At 45.7% G+C, this 15,755-nt stretch overlaps 1 pseudogene; it reads left to right on the top strand.

Moving 5' to 3' along the window:
* Positions 1-5,785: 5,785 nt before the first annotated feature.
* Positions 5,786-15,755, top strand: part of LOC111962096 (LHFPL tetraspan subfamily member 3 protein-like) — a 60,960-nt pseudogene continuing 50,990 nt past the window's right edge.

Here is a 15,755-nt window from a genome sequence, read left to right as displayed (position 1 = left end):
TTACTTCTGTTGAAATGGGACAAAACAAAGGCTTCAAAACATTTCCATACACACAACAGCTGTTAGATACTGCTACCTGACAGATAGCTAGAGGCTAGAGCTGAACTGGCTGTGGTAGCTACTAGCTAGCTAGTTCATTCACTTCAGACAGAACTTCAGTCGAGAGGGGATTAAACATGTAATGCATTATCTAATGTTACATGTCAGTTACACTACTAACTCAGCTCTTAAATACATTTTTTTCTGTCAAGTCAAACAGTAGTTACCTTGCCAGCTACATCAGTCAAATAAATAGTAGCCAGTTTCTGCTCTGCTTGCTTTTACAACTTGGAGAAAAAGCACACACTCTGTGGTGTCCGCGGGGGTCCTATATCCAACCTGCTGAAAACCACCAAACAGCCTACCTGACGGCTGTGAGGCGTGCGCATGGTCCTACTGCACACCTTTGACGCTTTTTGTATCAAAGTCCAATGAGAAAACAAAAATGCAATTTGGGAATGTCGGGGGGTCATGTCCCCCCGTCCCCAGTGAAAGTTGCGCCCCTGATGGCCAGTGACGCTGTCTTGTATGCATAGCTACGAGAAGATGTTTTGAATAAGGGGTGCTGACACAGGCATTTGCAGGCTAACAATAAAATGCATTTCCTAATGTGATGAGTAGCCTAAGCATAGGACAAGATTGGGCAACGATAGTCACTGCAGCCTTTGTTAATTTAACTCATGACTGTTTGCAAAACAAAATAGGCCGATGTGAATAAAGCGCACATTGCTTTCTACTGCATAACTACAACGTGTGTGTATGTGAAAAAGAGAGAACAAGAGGGGTGCCTATTAAAACAGCACAAATGGACAGCTATGCGATCCATTGTGGAGAAAAGTGCTCAACCCAATCCGGCACYGGCAGGTGGAAAGCGTCACCCGCTGGGCAGCACCCAACACTGGGCTGCTTGCTGGACTGGTGGGCTAGTACGCCTACGTGTTTGACATGGGCAGGAGCAGGCCTGCGACCCCGAAGGCGAGAGAATGCCTTGTTCCTTACTTGATATGGTTCCCATTCCTTTTTCGACAAATTTAGATTAGTAAACGAATAGAAAACATAAGTGGAAGACTATTTCGGGCAGCGCTCCAGATCACTTGATATCCAACACAAGGGGGAGAGAAGAGAAGCGGGAGAGAGAAAGGGGAGATGGAAAGAAAGGGAGAGAGACCTGACTCAACTCAAACTAAACTGTCTAGCATACAGCAGAGCGTGTCCAACTCCAACCCCCCACAACTGAATATATAAGAGCATATCATGAGTGCACCGCTTACAAAACAGATCTGAGAGCTTGCCGTGCAGAATGGGGCCCATAATATAAATATCCCATTATCATTTATATCAACAATGAAACGGAAAAATAGATTAATAGTTTTTTATTGCAACACAATCTCTTACACCTCTTCTGCAACTTTACTATCTCACCACCAAGGGGTAATGCAGCACCCCCAGCACCCCTACTTCCTGCGGCTATGCTTGTATGGCATTGTGTCAATTGAGAACCAGGGGTGGGGAAAATTMTGCCTTTGCAAGAAGCCTCCAAGATTTACCATGACAACTACATGTGGAATTCGTGGGCCATTGGGGTTCTGTGGGCTATTTTCACCATATGTTTGGCCATTATTAACGTGGTGGTGTTCATTCAGCCCTACTGGATTGGGGATAGCGTGAACACCCCACACGCCGGCTACTTCGGCTTGCTCCACTACTGCGTGGGCACTGGGAACTMCAACCGGGAGCTCACCTGCCAAGGAACCTTCRGCGAATTCAGCAGCATCCCTTCGAGCGCATTTAAAGCGGCAATCTTCTTTGTGTTGCTGTCCATGGTGCTGATCTTGGGATGCATCGCCTGCTTCATCCTCTTCTTCTTCTGCAACACCGCCACTGTCTACAAGACCTGCGCTTGGATGCMGCTGCTATGTGGTAAGATATTGGCATTTGGGTAGCAACAACCTTGGATGGGGCACTTCATGCATTCTGCTGCACCCCCAGCACCCCTACTTCCTGCGGCTATGCTTGCGTGGCATTGTGTTAGTTGAGAACTGTTGTCTAAATTAGTGGTTCTCAATTCTCTCCTTACGGACCCCAAGCCATTCCAGGGCAAGCACACCTGATTAAACTCCTCAATTAACACAGTCTATGGAATTTTAACAATATAATATGACTGACCAGGAAAAATAACCCTGTATGGTTCTTCAAAAGGTTATTGTAGAACTTTTGAGATTGAGAAATGTTCTTAATTGTCACGCCCTGACCTTAGAGATACTTTTTATTCTCTATTTTGGTTAGGTCAGGGTGTGATTAKGGTGGGTAGTCTAGTTTTTTCATTTCTATGTTGGCCTAGTATGGTTCCCAATCAGAGGCAGCTGTCTATCGTTGTCTCTGATTGGGGATCATATTTAGGCAGCCTTTTCCCACTGGGTTTTTGTGGGATCTTGTCTATGTATTGTTGCCTGCTAGCACTACATCAGCTTCACGTATCGTTTATCCTTTATTGTTTTTGTGAGTTTCATTATTAAAGATGTGGAACTCTATGCATGCTGCGCCTTGGTCCATTAATTCAACCAACGATCGTGACAGAAGATCCCACCACAAACGGACCAAGCAGCATGGCCAGGAGGAGCAGACATCCTGGACATGGGAGGAGATCCTGGACGGTAAGGGATCCTGGACATGGGAGGAGATCCTGGCTGGAAAGGATCGCCTTCCATGGGTGCAGATGGAGGCAGCAAGGGAGGAACAATGACGACACCGGGGTTCGCAACCAAGACACAAGCACGAGAGGCAGCCCCCCTCAAAAAAATTGGGAGGCACACGGGGTGGTTGGCGGAGCCAGGATTCAGACCAGAACCAACTTCCCACACTCGCTTTCAGGAGCGTGTGACCGTTCAGGCACCATGTTATGCGGTGATACGCACTGTGTCTCCAGTGCGCACTCACAGCCCGGTGCGCTCGGTGTAAGCTCTCCGCACTTGCTGTGCGAAAATGAGCATCCAGCCAGGACGGGTTGTGCCGGCTCAGTGCTCCTGGTCTCCAGTACGCCTCTTCGGACCAGGATATCCTGCGCCGGCTCTACGCGCTGTATCCCCAGTGAGCCTTCACAGCCCAGTGCGTTCTGTGCCAGCTTCTCGCACGTGCCGGGCTAAAGTGAACATCCAGCCAGGACGGGTGGGCCAGCTCTACGCTCTAGACCTCCAGTGTGCCTCCACAGTCCAGTACGTCCTGTGCCTCCTCCCCGCACTCGCCCTGAGGTTGTGTGTCATCAGCCGCGGTGCACCTGTACGTCCCACGCTCCAGGCCTCCAGTGCGCCTCCACAGTCCAGAGCTTCCGGCGACAGTTCCCAGTCCAGAGCTTCCGGCGACAGTTCCAGTCCAGAGCTTCCGGCGACAGTTCCCAGTCCAGAGCTTCCGGCGCAGGTCCCAGTCCAGAGCTTCCGGCGACGGTCCCATCCAGAGCTTCCGGCGCAGTCCCAGTCCAGAGCTTCCGGCGACAGTTCCCAGTCCAGAGCTTCCGGCGACAGGTCCCAGTCAGAGCTTCCGGCGACAGTTCCCAGTCCAGAGCGTCCGGCGACGTTTCACAGTCCGGAACCTCCAACGACAGCCCACGGTCCGGAACCTCCAACGACGATCCACGGTCCGGAACCTCAACGACGGTCCACAACCTCCTACGACGGCCACGGTCCGGAACCTCCTGAGACGGTCCGCGGTCCGGAACCTCCTGAGACGGTCTGCGGTCCGGAGCTCCAGCGACGGTCTGCGGTCCGGAGCCTCCAGTGGGGGTTCTCAGTCTGGAGTCCCCAGCGACGATCTACGGTCGGAGTCCCCGGCGACGATCCACGGTTCGGAGCCTCCGGCGACGATTCACGGTCCGGTTCCTCCAGCGACGATCCACGGCCCGGAGCCCTCGGCGACGATTCACGGTCCGGTTCCTCCTGCGACGATTCCCGCAGGAGCCCCCGGGACGATCCACTGTCCGGAAGTATCCGCGACGATTCACGGTCCGGTTCCTCTGGCGACACGAGCGGAGTGGGTACTTCGCCCCGCACCGGAGCCGCCCCCGACGGTAGATGCCCACCCGGACCCTCCACTATTGAGTCAGATTTTGACGTCGGAGTCCGCACCTTTGGGAGGGGGGGGGGGGGTGTACTGTCACGCCCTGACCATAGAGAGCTGTTTATTCTCTATGGTGGTTGGGGCGTGACAATGACTAGGGTGGGTTATCTAGGGGAATTATAATGCTACGTTGGCCTGATATGGTTCCCAATCAGAGGCAGCTGTTTATCGTCGTCTCTGATTGGGGATCATATTTAGGCAGCCATTTTCCCTTTGTGCTTTGTGGGATCTTGTCTGTGGATAGTTGCATGTTAGCACTATTATTAGCTTCACGTTTCGTTTGGTATTTTGTTGTTTTTGTTCGGTGTTCATTTAATAAAGGAAAATGTACGCCTACCACGCTGCACCTTGGTCCAATCTTTATGACGAGCGTGACATTAATAGAGCCATTCTCAATAAAGGTTCTATAAATAACAATTAAAAAGGGTTCTTTATAGCACCATAAGGGTTCTTTATAGAACCTACAAAAAAGGGTTCTATACTGAACAAAAATATAAACGCAACAAACAACAATTTCAACAATTTTACTGAGTTACAGTTAATATAAGGAAATCAGCCAATTGAAATAAATAAATTAGGCCCTAATCTATGGATTTCACCCACTGGAGAGTCAGGTCCAGCCAATCAGAATAAGTTTTTCCCCACAAAAGGGCTTTATACTGACAGAAACACTCCTCTGTTTCATCAGCTGTCCGTGTGGCCGGTCTCAGACAATCCTGCAGGTGAAGAAACTGGATGTGGAGGTCCTGGGCTGGCATAGTTTTGAGGTCGGTTGGATGTACTGCCAAATTCTCTAAAACGACTTTGGAGGTGGCTTATGTTAGATAAATTAACATTAAATTCTCTGGCAACAGCTCTGGTGGACATTCCTGCAATCAGCATGCCAATTGTACGCTCCCTCAAAACTGCACATTTTAGAGTGGCCTTTTATTGTCCCCAGCACAAGGTGCATTTGTGTAATGATCATGCTGTTTAATCAGCTTCTTGATATGCCACACATGTCAGGTGGATGGATTATCTTGGCAAAGGAGAAATGCTCACTAACAGGGATGTAAACACATTTGTGYACACAATTTGAGAGAAATAATATTTTTGTGCATATGGAACACTTCTGGGATCTTTTATTTCAGCTCATGACACATGGTACCAACACCTTACATGTTGCGTTCATATTTTTGTTCAGTATATATAGCACCAAAAAGGGATCCCCTATGGTTAAAAGCAAAATAACCCTTATTTGGCACTATATGTAACCATTTGTTTTTAGTGTGCAGGATGCAATGTGGTTAGAAAAGTAACCAACTTGACGTTGCCTTTAAATCATTGCCATGTTTTAACACCTATTAATTAATTTGTCAATGGATTAGTATTTAGTATTTAGTATTTAGTATTAGGTTTTGCTAAGCCCTGTAAGTCCCCGTAGCATAGCCTATACATCCATGCACCATTTTACAATTGTTTTCTCTGTAGGCTATACATCAACTTGTGTTTGGTTGGGAATTGAGAATTACCAGTGAGGTATGGACACTGGAGGCGTTCACATTTCTGCAATATTCAAACGTGTGCGCGCCATCATCGACAACCCTCAACATCCCCCGGTGAGCGTGATCGCGCGGAGGAGAGAGCGAGAGGGAAAACCAGGAGATAGTATTAAAACCCACGACCATGGGGTCTTGTATGTATAGTGATACGACTAAAGCCCACCTTTTCTCGTCTTCATTCTTCAAAGGACAAGTATCGGTCTCTTTTTCCGGCTGTATGTAACAACATGACAGGCGTTTGTAACGAATGCTCCCGTTTTCCTTATATCTCAATTCGTTCGCGGAAGATTCATCAGTGGGGCTCGGCAGCGCTGCTTGTCTCTCATTTGAACCGTTCGGTCTAATGGGAGTCGTATAGCTTCATTATTAACACTCTGCCGGTGGTGGTGAATGGCAAATAATGCGTCTAATCCAGTTTTTCCAAGACCATTGTTTTGTGCAATGTGAGCTTGATCGACTCTGCTGTGTCGTTACGTGTTGAGAGGAGGGAGGATCTTCCCCATCATTGTTGAATCACGCTTTGGGCTTAACGCTTCGGTCTTCCGTCATTTGGAAACCATTTGGATGTGATACTAAATAAAGCCTGGACCTGGACCTGGGGAGACAGTGGACCTGGGGAGACAGTGGACCTGGGGAGACAGTGCAGACCTTTGTGTAATTTGCATAAGAACATTTTTATCTCCATATTTTAGAGACCCCGGAGTGTGCATATCAAAAGCGTAGCTGAGGGACCATTGAAGAAGATAGGGGGGAGACGAGGAGATTACGGGTAACGCCAGGGGTGGGGAAAATGCTGCCTTCGCAAGAAGCCTCCAAGATTTACCATGACAACTACATGCGGAATTCGCGGGCCATTGGGGTTCTGTGGGCTATTTTCACCATATGTTTGGCYATTATTAACGTGGTGGTGTTCATTCAGCCCTACTGGATTGGGGACAGCGTGAACACCCCACACGCCGGCTACTTCGGCTTGTTCCACTACTGCGTGGGCACTGGGAACTCCAACCGGGAGCTCACCTGCCAAGGAACCTTCGCCGAATTCAGCAGCATCCCTTCGAGCGCATTTAAAGCGGCAACCTTCTTCGTGTTGCTGTCCATGGTGCTGATCTTGGGATGCATCGCCTGCTTCATCTCTTCTTCTTCTGCAACACCGCCACTGTCTACAAGACCTGCGCTTGGATGCAGCTGCTATGTGGTAAGATATTGGCGTTTGGGTAGCAACCACCACGGATGGGGCAATTCATGTATTCTGCTTACAAACATTGAGGGGTCCATTACTTTCCTCAATGTTCAACAACACCTGGGTGTGCTGTTGTAGCCTATTATGTGTGTGTGTGTGTGTGTGTGTGTGTGTGTGTGTGTGTGTGTGTGTGTGTGTGTGTGTGTGTGTGCGTGTGCGTGTGTCGTGTGTGTGTCGTGTGTGCGTGTGTGTGTGTGGTCTTGTATTACTATTGTCGTGGGTACCGGAAATCCCAAAATCTCCCAAAGGAATGGTAAAACAAGGAAAATTCTCTCTCATGGGGACATTTCCGAAATCCCTTCGAGGACAAAGGCTATTTTAAGATTAGGGGTTAGGTTTAGGGTTAGGGTTACAATTAAAGTTAGGATTACAATTATGGTTTGACATTATGGTTAGGGGTTAGGATTAGGGTTAGGGATAAGGTTAGGGTTAGGGAAAATAGGATTTTCAATGGAAAGTAAAACATATGGCGTGTGGGCTGTGTGTGAGAGAGAGAGAGAGAGAGAGAGAGAGAGAGAGAGTGGGTGAGATAGAGAGAGCGAGAAACAGAGAGGGGGAAACCCCTTGACGATCAAACCCCTTGCCGATTCAAGTTTTAATCTTTATCACTGTGGCCACGTGACATCGGGGATGAAAGAAATTGTTATAGTGTAATTATATGAAATTATGCCCATTAACTTCCTTGGGAAGTATTACAACAGCGATCACGGTTTCTATGTATGTGGCCAAGTGCCCATATAGCCATAGCCTACACCATGCCTGATTTCAATACCTGATATTTTTCACATAATCTTGGTCAAGTTAATTCAGTTCTCATCATTGGGAATGCACAGTTGAATTCCTGTCTTGGTTTCTTGAATTCCTGTCGTGGTTTCAAACTGGATTTCTGCGTAATTACATGCGTATAACATGGCAATGGCACTAGTGTATATAGCTCTGTCACGACCACGAATCAGGCAATTGAATAGGATATAATATTATTTGCTTTTTTGACTMGTTTTGAATGGAACCCAGTGAAGGACGTGTAAAACAAAATGGTGATTTGTCTGGCATCAAAAAAGCCATATGAGCTCTGTTTGTTGTTCTTTATTTTACTGAGAGAATTCAGCCAACAACACAAATAACTGTGACAGATGACAGCCGCTGACTTTGTTTGGAATCCCTGGCCTCGGTTTCTAGGATTGTATTTCAACTTTTGTGAAAGAAACATGGGATTTCGGTCACTGTGCCGTGCGATTCATGCACTTTGTCTGAGCGAGCGACGCGCGCACACACACAGGCAAGAGAGGGAACAGATTGTCTCAGCTCAGGTGTAGTGTACCTGTCACACGCACGCCAACTCACATTATGCGCTCAGTCGCACAGAAGCCCCTCATACATCTCAAATTGCACTAACCCCTAATTAATTAGACACCGTGCAATTTAATTCGCACTAAATGTGCGTAGCCACCGACTGTGAATTCAGATAAGAGTTGCGTGAGACGTGCATGTAGTTGAGAAAGTCAAAGTGCGGATTTGAGAGTGAGATTTGGAAATGGATGGTGAGTGTTAGCTTTGATATTTCTTGGCGTAATTGCGCACGCATGCACGTGCACACACACACACACACTTCACAGCATTGGCAAAATTGGGGGATTCGGGAAACCTCAATCTGCTGTTGCACTATTGTTCTGCTTCAAAGTTATAGTATTGGAGAAGGGATGGCGTGCACAGGAGAGGGAGGAATATGGTGGACTCAGTACCTCTTCAAATCAAATTTCTCCTCATTTTCTGCTCTGCCAAGTCACTGTCTCTAGAGAGGGAGGGAAGTAGAGAAATGGAAAGGGAACGAGAGAGAAAGAGAGAGAGAGAGAGAGAGAGGTGGCATAGGTAGACATTCACAGCTGGATGACACTGGGATAGGATATATTAGAACCAAGGCCTTGTTCAAAGGCAGTGCACTATAAAGGGAATAGGATTCCATTTGTGATGCTACATATACATTTAATGGTAAGCTGTGGAGATCCATCAGCACCTCTGTCACCAGGAATGCAACAGTAGGCAACAGACTCATTTGAATGCACTCCAGCTTTACTGATAGCAAGGTGTTTTCATTCAGTGTAATGTTATTCTATAGAATTCTAGAAAAGCAAAGGTATACAGTGCCTTCGGAAAGTATTCAGACCCCTTGACTTTTTCCACATATTGTTACGTTACAGCCTTATTTTAAAATKGATTAAATAAAAAAATATATCAGCAATCTACACACAATACCCCATAATGGCAAAGCGAAAACAGGTTTTTAGAAATGTTTGCTAATTTATTAAAAATAAAAAAACAGAAATACCTTATTTGCATAAGTGTTCAGACCCTTTGCTCTGAGTCTCGAAATTCAGCTCAGATGCATCCTGTTTCCATTTATCATCCTTGAGATGTTTCTAGAACTTGATTGGAGTCTACCTGTGGTAAATTCAATTCATTGGACATGATTTGGAAAGGCACACACCTGTCTAAATAAGGTCCCACAGTTGACAGTGCATGTCAGAGTAAAGGGTCTGAATACTTATGTAAATGTGATATTTCTGGGGGGGGTTTTATATAAATTAGCAAACATTTCCAAAAATCAGTTTTTCCTTTATCCTTATGGGGTATTGTGTGTAGATTGATGAGGGGGRAAAAAACGTTTAAATCAATTTTAGAAAAAGGCTGTAACGTAACAAAATGTGGAAAAAGTCAAGGGGTCTGAATGCTTTCCGAAGGCACTGTACATGTAGTTCCGTTTCTCATGCAGTGTGCTTACCTTTTCATCTCCCAGCTTCAGTTTCCCCCTTTCTGCCATAAAGGTTATGTTTGACATGACATAACATGGAATTGGTTTTTAGGGGCTCCTACAGTATAACCATTTCACACAATCGTGCCGAACCAAACCAAACTGTGTTGGATATTTACTTTTCACCTTTTCCGCACGATTCCAGCTACTATGGTGGGCCAGCTCAGTACAGCTTGGTTTGGCTATACTCGGTTCGGCTGTAGTATGAAAAGCTCTCTACAAGCCGCAAATGTAGTGTCTTGTTTTCCTCTTCCCCCTTCACTCTCTCTTACTCTGTCGCCCCTCCTCTTCCTTCCTTCTGGTCCAGGGATGGGAAACTGACCCCCTGTGTACACCTGCGGATTGACCCCCACCCCCACACACACACACATTTTGTTACGTTACAGCTTTATTAAAAAATGTATTCCATTATTTTTTCCCTCAACAATCTACACACAATGACAAAGCAAAAACTGTTTTTTAGAAATTTTTGCCAATTTATTTTAAAAAATCAAAAAATATCTAAGTATTCAGACCCTTTGGTATGAGACTGAGAACCCGATGGTCACTCTGACAGAGCTCCAGAGTTCCTCTGTGGAGATAGGGKGGGCCCCCAATATCATATTTAAAACTGCCCCAAATTCCTCTCCGCCCCATGGCAAAATGAGTAGAATTGCATTAAATTAGTTAGAAAATTGTAAAATCCTCTCTCCACCCCATGGCAAAATGGGGTGTCAAAGCAAACCAGCTTTGACATGATTATTTTTTTAAATGGCCATTGTCAAAACTGTGTTATCAGGTGTCAAATATGGTGGTCGCTAAAATGTTTTGCTCACAATGGGTGAGGGGGGTGGGAGGCAACAACATTTATCTTAAGACCCCCAAAAGGCTAGGGCTGGCTCTGACTGCATGTGTGGGTATGGATGTGTGTACGCAGACTCGCGAGCCACTGCGGGCCCTAATGATTAGTTTCCAATTTTTGTGGCCCCCACCCCCATTAAAGTTGCCCATACCTGCTCTGGTCTATCCTTTGTCTTTCCCAGGATGCGACGTGTGTATCACCAGGTAGGCAGACGGTATGAAACTGTGGCTGTTCTCGCTGTACATTCGTTTTTGCACCTTTCGTACATTCGTTTTTGCACCTTTCGCCTGGAACAAGCTCAGAGGACTGTTGGTCGTCGCGTTCAATCTCGGCTTTTAGCACTTGTGCTTTTCTTTTTTTCTTTTTAAATCAACATATCTTTTTGTTGTTGTAGTGGACTACTTTGGCAGCTGCTCAAAACCGAAGGGGGAAAAAAACATGTAATCAGAGCTGCTCTTGCAGGAGTACTGATTCTATGTATTAGCCTTTCTCATCCTCTATTGACTACATGCCTTCTACACCCAAAGTATAGCTGTCTTCAATCATGAGAGCAGGTACGTTTCGAGCAAGTAGCAATGAGTGATATCCTCCAATAGACTTCTGTAAGAGACTGGAGGGAAGACTACAATACGGCACGCTGGACTGGTGGAGGCCTAGATGACATTGCTTMAAAAGTAGAACGGTTATTGGCAACATTCTTTTAAAATGTAGTAGGCTACTACAGTGTATTTCTGCAAATGTCTTCTTTTTTTTTAATACTAGTACAAGCTCAGCAGTAACTCAGTTATCTCTAAAAGATAGGCCGCATAGGTGATTTGCTGAGTTCAATGAGATATTGACTGTCGGCTCGAAAGGTGCCAACAAGTGTGCAGACGGGCAGCATTTCTCCCAGTGACAGTTTTCCTCCAGTATTTATGGACTGAGAAGTTTAAAGGCCCAGTGCAGTCAAAATCCTGTGTTTTGTATCATATTGTACAACAGCTGTAAAAGTGTGATAAAAAAAAATCGATGTTATTTCCTGATAGTTGCTGGTTGAAAATACAATCTACACCAGACCTTCTAATCARCAGGTTTGCCTGGGCGGGACATTCAGCTTTCCAGGGTGACATCACCATGTGGTAAATTGGTTAATTTGGTATTGAAATAAAAACGCCTGCATTGGGACTTTGGACTTTTGATGAYATCATTGGGTAGAACTTTTTAACTTCATATTCTTTCTACAAAACATAGAAATGCSCCATTTCCACATTTGTAGACACTGGAGATAACGRAAATGAGGTTGAAAAGTGGTGGAATTGCTCTTTTAAAGGCACTACTTTACAAACATCTTTTACAATGTTGTAATCTTAAGAGACACTCATTGCCATACCATGTCAAGAAATGGGCCATATCCAGGTATTTACAGTAGCTTTACGTAATGACACCACTGTGAGACCCCCTGTAAATGTTAGGTTGGATAATATGGTCCTATCTTATCAGACACATACGGGAGTCACGACTTCGTGTTGTCACCTTCAGCGGTGGCATTGTAGCTGTCTTTGCGTCTGTCTGTGTGCGTGGGTGAGAATGTAGTCGCATCATCGACCGAGAGCTCACCATAACCATTCAGAGAGAGCGATAAATAGGCCTAGAGGACGAGGAACACAAGGTAGGAGGTAATTCATGAACTCATCCACACTCACCTGGTCCCTTCACACACACTGTCTCTGTGTCTCTGTGTCTCTGTGTGTGTCTCTCTCTCTCTCTCTCTCTCTCTCTCAATAGAGAGGAATCTTTATGTGCAGTAATATTATATATAGGCCTAATTCAATTGCTGATATAAACCATCTGAGGAAGTGGAAACTGAAAACTATAAATACATTGAGTGACATAGCGTTCCAGGTGAAGCTGGCTGAGATAATGCGAAGAGTGTGCAAAGCTGTCATCAAGGCAAAGGATGGCTACTTTGAAGAATCTCAAATATAAATATATTTTGATTTATTTAAGACTTTTTTGGTTACTACATGATTCCATTTGTGTTATTTCATAGTTTTGATGTCTTCACAAAAATTCTACAATGTATAAAATAGTAAAAATAAAGAGAAACCCTTGAATGAGTAGGTGTGTCCAAACCTTTGACTGGTACTATATGTAAATTTACGTAATGTTTTTTTCATTATGTGTCGGACCCCAGTAAGACTAGCTGTCACCATTGGCGTCGGCTAATGGGGATCCTAATAAATTAAATTAAATTAGAAACATTTAAAAATCATCAAAGTTATATTGTAAACAAAAGCCTGTGTAGTTTTTGCGGTCTGACACTGGGATTGATTATAAAATTGCGATAAAGCACTGCACCAAAGCTAACAATTTGGTTCACAGACCTTAAATCAGATTGAAATGGTCCAGGAGTTCCTTCATTGTTTACCGTTTACTGCCTCTTATCTTTCCATCCCTGCACCTTTTACTCTCTCTCTCTCTCACTCTTTCCATCTTTGTGCTTCTTTCTCTCTCCCTCCCTTTCATCTCTCGATCAACAACCTCATGAAAATGGCTGTTGTATGGGGAGTATGTTGTGCCAAAAATGAGCCAACCAAAGAAAGAACAAATTAATGAACGAACTAACAAACGACAGAGAAACATGCGGAATGATAACACGAGATGAGAAGGACAGAATCAAGAACAAAAGAAGGGAGAGGGGAAAGTAAGAGGGAAATAAACTAGGGAGAACATGTGAGTACGTTGTGGCTCTGTGTGGGTGCCAGTGGGGACCCTGTTAATGCAGATTTAAGCTCCAATCAGAGGGGGTGCCTGCCCAGGGTTTCACATCGCGGCAGCCCACTCTCCCTCCCATCCATAATCCTCTCCTTTCCCCCAGACGTTAAGCCTCCGCCAATTACTGTACACTCCCCACGAAACCCCATTATCGATGGCAGATCACCGCCGAACGGYACACGCATACACACACACACCTCCCAGGGTAGAGGAGAGAGGGAAGAGGGGTGAAATAGAGAAGGAGAGGAGAAGGAAGCAGAGAGGGAAAGGGGAGTACAAGTTAAATTCATTGGCAGGGGCTTTTGGAATAGTTCAGCGTTAAGTGCAATGTAGTGAAGAGGAGTTGACAGGTAATTGTCTGGATGTGTGTAATCAATATGTACAGTATTTCTGTCTCATTAATAAGAGATACGTGAGGGGTTGCTGTGAATGTGTGTGCATGTGTGTTTCTTGAGGGGGTTCAATAGGTTTGTTGATATTTTCAAGCAGAATGGAGCCTCAGAACAGAAGCCCTCTGTAAAAATGTGCATGGAAGAGAGAATAGAAAAAGAATTGCTTTTTGATGTGTGGTGTGTGTGTGTGTGTGTGTGTGTGTGTGTGTGTGTGTGTGTGTGTGTGTGTGTGTGTGTGTGTGTGTGTGTGTGTGTGTGTGTGTGTGTGTGTGTAAGAGAGGGAGCAGCCTAATGGGATTGGATATGGGCCTAATGCGCTCAGGCCGGGCGGAGATGATAGTTTAATCAGCTCTGTGGTGCAGCTCTGAGTTGGGGCCTTCCCTCTTCACTAGGCTCTGCGGTGGAGCTCCGCTGTGTGCCAGGCTGCAGGCTGGCAGGCCAGACGCTTGCCCAGTCAGGGACAGGAGAGGGACAGCTGCTCCACACCGGAGCCCAGGACCAGGCCAGCACCTAAAGAGGGAAATGAGGGAAAGAGAGAGATGGAAGGAGGGAAAGAGAGGGAAGGAGGGAAAGATAGCGAAATGATCCGTTTTCAAGAAGGTGTGTGTGTATGTCGCACGTGAGGGGTTGCTGAGAGGGGTTGCTGTCTCTTCACAGGAGAGGCATTTGACTGTCTTTTTTTCCCTCCATCAAAATGCGGAAAAATACAGGAACCTTCTCGCTAGCTACAGTATGWTTGGCTGAGATAATGGATGGGCTGGACATGCCGGGAGATGAGTTTGGATTGGTCTTCCATGTAGCATGCATCTGTCTATAACATGAGCTGCTCAGTATGTGTTGATAATCCTTTCTATTGTGGCTTTTTTKAAAGAYATAACGTTAGCCATYGAGAACTACAAAAGTTTAGGTACTTTTCTCAAAAACATTGATGCCCTGAATTTAGCAGGCGCTATTGACAAATCAGTTGGAAAAAAGTTACGATGRGCTACTTTCTACACATGCCACGGTCAGTGTGAACTGGAGAGACTTGACACAACGCTGGGCAAACAAGATGTAGCTACAAATAGTTAAATGGTTCCAGTCTGCCGTGAAGCGTTCATCCATGTATACGGGTAAGAATCTAGCTACATATTTCAGATATTATAATTTTTAATTTTGTCAGAACGTCGTTTTCATTTGCAAGTTAAAGCGTACTGTTAGGTAGCTAGCGAACGTGAGCTTGCTGGCTCACTAGCTAACGTTACGTGTATGATCTGTGTAGTAATATTATTCAAATCAGAAATCCATTTCCATTGCTAGTTATAGCCTGTTAGCTAGCTGGCGAACATTCCACCTAGTTGGTTAGCTTTAGCTAACTGCAGATTCATACTACAGATATGACAATCAGTTTGTGTTGGTAGTCGTATGAGTTGGGATTATGCCGGTTCATTGTTGAGCTTGCTAAATAGCTCACAAAACGGCTACATGGACTATCTGAGTTGACCCTTGGATTTTATTCTTATCTCTATGCACACTCACACGGCCCTACACGCTACGCACGCTAATGTCTAAACAAAAGACTGCACTTCGCCAAATGATTACATGACCAATCAAGTTAGCCAGGTGTGTCTGGGGGTGATTAGGGCCATCTATTGTATGGCCGTGTTCACGCCCTTGGCAGAAGTCATCGAGGTTAGATGGGAATTACCTTCCCCGTGTGGCTGCCACAGTCAAGCACAACCTACCCCTGTTTCCTGACATCGTCGAAGCATTGACGGCAACCTGGTCCAACCCGCATTCAGCTAAACTGATGCTGCATGGCTGTGCCCCGTTCATGGATCTGTGGGGGATGGAGGGGGCAGGGCTGGTGCACATGCCTCCAGTGGATAGAAAGCTAGCTAGCTACCTAGCCCCGTTGGCTAACAAGGGCATGGCTAATGCGAATCCTACGCTCCCTAACAAGCACTGTCGCTTTTCGGCTGCTCAGCTGGATAAGGTGTATCATGCAGAGGGGGTGGCTGCCCAATCTCTCTCGTCTGTCACTATGCTG

This window comes from Salvelinus sp. IW2-2015, linkage group LG1 (genome assembly GCF_002910315.2).
Source record: "Salvelinus sp. IW2-2015 linkage group LG1, ASM291031v2, whole genome shotgun sequence".
Classification (NCBI taxonomy): Eukaryota; Metazoa; Chordata; class Actinopteri; order Salmoniformes; family Salmonidae; genus Salvelinus; species Salvelinus sp. IW2-2015.
The sequence above is the reverse complement of the archived record's forward strand: the minus strand, read 5'-3'. Positions and strand labels throughout refer to the sequence as shown.